Raw genomic sequence first — 5348 nt, forward strand, 5'->3', positions numbered from 1 at the left:
GGGGCGGGTGTGGCTGGACAGAGTGAGCGGGGCACGGAGCGAGTGATGAGGTCGGAGAGGCGGTGGGGGAGTGCGGCCACTGCGGGTGCTGCTCCTGCTCAGGAGGTGCCCCATGAGCCAAGGCGCCAGAGCAGAGTCAGGGTTCAAAGGCCTTCATGGGAGCCCCCGTGGGCTGCCGGGTCCGGGCCATCTTCCAGGGGAGCTGGGACTTGACTCATGCCATAGAGGGGTAAGAGCGGCACAAAAGCCGGGGTGACATGGCAGAAAGGAAGTCACTGTGAGCCCTGGTGGGGAAAGAAGATTGCAGGGGTGGTGCTGGGGTGCCAGGGAGAAGGGCGCACGTGGAGCTCGGGTCAAGGCCGAAGTCCATGGTTAGGTCTGTACAAAAGGTTTGGAGGCCGGCAGGTGGCGCGGTGGTTAAGGCTGCCGAATCCCACATAGATGACTGTATGGTTCGAGTCCCAGACCTTGTGTGTGTGCGTGCGTGCCCCAGATCCCAAGGAGAGAGAGCCAGAGAAAGGATTGCAGAGTGACCATGGTCTGTGGAGGGTGCGCCATCTCGCCATGGCGGGCGCATGTGCGCTCTAGCAAATAAAGATTTGGGACCAGATCGGAGGGCCCTTGAACTCAAGATAAACAGGTTAGGCTTGAGTGCTCCATAGCAGCAGGCCTTGGAATGCGTCTGAGCAAGAAAACTATTTTATTCTATTTTTTATTTATTTTAATTTGCCACAGAGCATATATGCTCACTGCAAAGAGAAAAAAAGAGAGAAGGAGTGAGAAAATACCCACTATGGGGCCGTGTGGGACCTGGCCACTTCAATCACCAGGCCACGGGCTGGCCCAAACAGTGTTTTAGAGCAATGGCCGGGCGGGGGGAGACAGGGTGGCCAGAGGGAGGCAGGGGAGGCCCAGTGGGGGCGCAGGGTGCAGACTGCCCCGTCCCTGGAGCAGGACAGACAGCGAACGGGCTTCCAGGGCCCGCTTCTCAGCCCAGGGACGGGAGCCTAGATCTGGCCTTTTCCTTCCCTGCCACCCAGCCGTGGGCCCCAGAGTCAGCAGAAAATCTCGGCTCCGGGGAGGAGGCGGCGCAGAGCCAGAAGCTGCTGAGGGAGCACTGGCAGTGAGATGCCATTGTGCGTCCGCAATCAAGATGCTTCAGAGGAAATCAAAAGCGCCGACTGGGGAAATGATGTGTGCACGCTCTCCTCTCTCACACTCGCACACGCACAAACTTCTGCCTCCAAAGTGGGTCAAGTGAAGGCTGTGGGTGTGGGTTGGGGAGGGAGGGCCGGGAGAAGAGGAGGCCCCGGGGACCTGGGAGCAGCCTGGGCCCTCGTGCCCACTCGCTCTCCTGGCATTGGGGATGGCGGCAGCTGCGGGGCGGGGCGGGGTGCGAGGATAAATCCCCCTCCCCGCGCATATGGATAACGCACAGCTGCCCTGCCCGCTTACTGTTCATTAGGACCAACTGTTTTGGGAGCAGCGTCAGGCGGGCGGGGTGGGGCGAGGTGCCCATTCACAGGCTAGGGATAGGGCTGCCTGCAGCTGTGCAGACCCTCCCCCCTACCTCTAGTAGCACCCCATCTCCCCCCAACACCGCTTCCCCCCTCCGCCTCCCAGCCCTCTGCTAGGCCAGGGACCTCGGGAGTAAGACAGGGTGAAATCCAGGCTGGATCCCCATAGGAGCTGGGGGAGGAGAGGAGGGAATTGGGCTGGATCAGGTCCCTTGGCCCCAGGATGGGCTGTTGCTTACAAAACCAAAGCTTCTTATCCTCTGTCCAAATGCCATCTGTAGTACGCAGGCTCTGGAGGCTCCAGGGAAGCCCCTTAGAAAGGTCTAGATCAGTCTCGTCCCATGCCTCCAAAATCCGAGGAGATGGGCTGGAATCCCAGGTGTGCCGGCTTGATTCTGACCTCCGGACAGCAAGGGAGGCCGGTGAAGAGGCGATGCTGGGGCTACTAGCCCTAAGAGCAGGCAGTCCAGGTGGACTTGGGGCTGGGTCTGAGCGGGAGTGTTGAGAGCCAGGCTAGGGAGAGGTCTGGCTGGTGGAACGGGCAGGGTTGCCACACAGCTGGTGCTCCACACAAGGAAGCCCAGCTGAGGGGCCCACAGCTAGTGCCAAGCCTGGTACCCCAGGGTGGGGCATTCATATGGGTCAGTGGTGGCCCAGGGGACAGGCCTCTCTGGTCTCAGGGTCACATGCTCTGCTAACGAGGGAGAGAGACAGCCCACATGGGCAGGCCACACGTCTGATCTGTGGCCGCCCTTCCTCCCCCGCTGCAGACGGTCCAGTTTCCAGGGGCTGCAGCTGTGGGGAACGGGCTCACAGGCTGCTGTGCCTTGGGGGAGCCCTGGGGGAGAGCTTGAACCATGCCAGCCTCTTACTTTCATTGTCAGCGTGGGGCTGGGTGCCCCTTGCTTCCTCTGCTGGTGGCCTCCAGAGCAGGAGCCAACTCTGACAATGGGGAAGGGTCTTATGGATCCTGAAAAGAGGGATGGCCAACACATTTTTAAAATTAGTATATATACATTTAAAAATATTTATTTATAATTTGGACAGAGAGAGAGGAGGGACAGTGGGAAAGCAAGATGCCAGGTTCAGGACTCAAACCATGTGGGAGTCCAGCGCCCTAACCACCACACCACCTGCCGACCCCAATTATTACTATTTTTTAAAATTTTCTATAGGGCATGTGTGCTTGCCAGAGAGAGAGTAAAAGCGAGAAAGCACCCCCCCATGGAGGATGGCCATGCCGCAATCCCTTCTCCATCCTTCTCTTGGGATTTTGGGCACTCATATACATGTGTTTCAAGCCACAGGTCTGGGACCCAAACTGTGCAGTCAGCCTGGTAGGATCCAGACGCCTTACCGCCAGGCCACGGGCCAGTCCATGGACGGCAAAGACTGAGGGCAGCCTTCTGGTCTGGAGCCCCATGGGTCCTGGAGCCCATGTCCAGGCTGGTCCCAGCAGTTAAAGGTCTGCGTTTTAAGATAGTCCTGTGGAGGAGAATGGGCTTTCGAGCCAGCAAGTGGGCAGGCCTCCCACGCAAGGCATTTCCTAGCTGCGTGATTCTCGGCAAGTGACGAAACTTTTGTGAGCCTTGGCTTCCTCGCCTGGGAAGCGGGGACGGTAATGGCTAGGCTGTCTTGCGGGGCTGGCCGGGGACCAGAGCAGCGAACCTGGAAAGGAGTGGCCCTTGCTTTGGTAAATGCTAGCTCCACCCCACCCCTGTACCAGGGGAGCCAAGCAAATTCTCCCTGCCCCCTCCTCGACTCAGCTTGCTCTGCAATTCTGTCATTAATATTTCATTTCTTTAGCAAAGGCTTTTTGTCCCTGGGACACTGCTATTCACCCTGGGAAAAGAAACCTCTCCACGTTCCTTTGTGCAGGACGGTTCCTTAGCTCCTATTCTGACAGCAGAGCCTTAGAACTCAAAAGAGAATAAAGTCCAGCCGTCAAACGGACTTGGATTCAAATTCTGCTTCTGCTCCATTTTCCCTGTGTGATCTGGGAGCCCCACTCCCCCAGCTGGAAACGATGAAAGATGAAACCTACAGTAATTAATCAGTCCCTGCAAGGATTAAGTATCTGGGAGGCGCTGGCTCCTAGCAGGTGCCTCCATACAGTTTTCCCCGGGCCATGGCTGTGGGGTCTGTGGTTGGCCATACCTCCACTTGTCATGTGTGTGGCTGGTTCTGGACGCACATACACACACACACACATGCACACGCACACACACACAGACCCGCATGCGCGCGCGCACACGCACACCCCTTCTCTCAGTGCTGGACCAGCAGTATCCCTGCAGGGAGCCACAGCTCTCTTCCCTCCTCCCTGCCCTGCTCCTGGTGGCTGCAGCTTCGCTGTGTTCTGCAGTGTTGGAAAAGGAAATTACAGAACAGATTGCAATTAAGGGGGATGAGGGGGGAGAGGGAGACAGAAGCCCTAAAATGCAGCTTGACTGAGCGCTAAACTGTGTTTTTGCCCGGAGCCAATCAGGGGCCTCTGACAAGAGCCTGTTCCCACTTACAAATCTAATTGCGGGAGGTGTGGCTGGGGTGGCCCTGGGAGCCCTGCAGAGGAGGGGCTGCCAGCCCCTCGGGGAAGGCTGCTGGCCGCTTGTTTGTTGCCTGGGAAGTCACAGGGCCCGAGGCAGGGGAGCTGGGAAGGCCTGGCAGTGGCACTCACAGCTAGGGACCTGCACTATATACTGCTCACACAAGGCCCTAGACGGCCCGCCTGACAACGCCATATGACGACAGCCTCATTTTACAGGTAAGAAACTGAGGCCAACGATGTTCCTATTTTTCTTTTCTTTTTGCCATAGGGCACGTGCACTGTAAGGAGAGAGACAGAGTGGCAGAGTGAGCGGGAAAGTGAGAAATCACACCCGTGGGGTATGGCCATACTGAAATCTCTTCTCCTCCATGTTCCTCTCAGGATTTGGGGCATATGTGCACGTGTGCCTGGTGTGATTTTCTTTCTTTCTTTCTTTTTTTTTTTTTTTGAGAGGTTTTGCTATAGGGCACTTGCCAGAAAGACAGAGAGACAGAAAGCCTGGTGTGATTGTCAAACTGCTGGGTCCAGGACTCAAACTGCAGAGTCATGTGGGATCTAGTCTCCTAATCTCTATGCCACTGGCTGGCCCACAGTTTTTAATTGTACTGCAGTGTCCTTTTATTGAGCAGAGTGTTTGGGGTAGGGTCACCAGATTTATTGAAACAAAAACAAAAAATCAAGATGGCCAGCCAAATTTAACTTTGGGTACACAGTGAATTTTCTTTTTTTCCTTTTTTTTTTTTTTTTTTTTTTTTGTGGGTCAATTGTGCTGACTTGTGCGATGGCCAAGAGACAGAGAGACAGAAAGCGAAAACCCCCCCCCCAGGGGATGGCCACACTGCAGTCCCTTCTCCTCCATTCTCCTCTTGGGATCTTGGGCACACACCAGCATTGAGTTTTAGCCACCGGGTCCAGGACTTGAACTACATTTGACTACATGGGAGTTCAGTGACATAGCCATTACACCCTCTGCTGGTCCCAACACAGTGAATTTTCTTTTTTAGTATTATAAGGATGTCCCAGATACAGTATGGACTATCCTTGAATTAAAAAGTATTCAATGGGCTGATCCTGTAGCTCAGCACTTAAAGGAACCGGATCCCACATGGCTGATCATGGTTTGAATCTTGGCTCTGGTGGCTTGAAAAACATGTCGGGGGAACCAGCAGTTGGCATAATGGCTATGTCGCCGGACTCCCATGTAGTCAACCATGGTTCGAGTCCCGGACCTGGTGGCTTGAAACTCACTCTGGGTGCGTGTGCGTGCGTGCCCATGATCCCGA

This window comes from Tupaia chinensis, unplaced genomic scaffold (assembly GCF_000334495.1).
Source record: "Tupaia chinensis unplaced genomic scaffold, TupChi_1.0 Scaffold144255_1, whole genome shotgun sequence".
Lineage (NCBI taxonomy): Eukaryota > Metazoa > Chordata > Mammalia > Scandentia > Tupaiidae > Tupaia > Tupaia belangeri.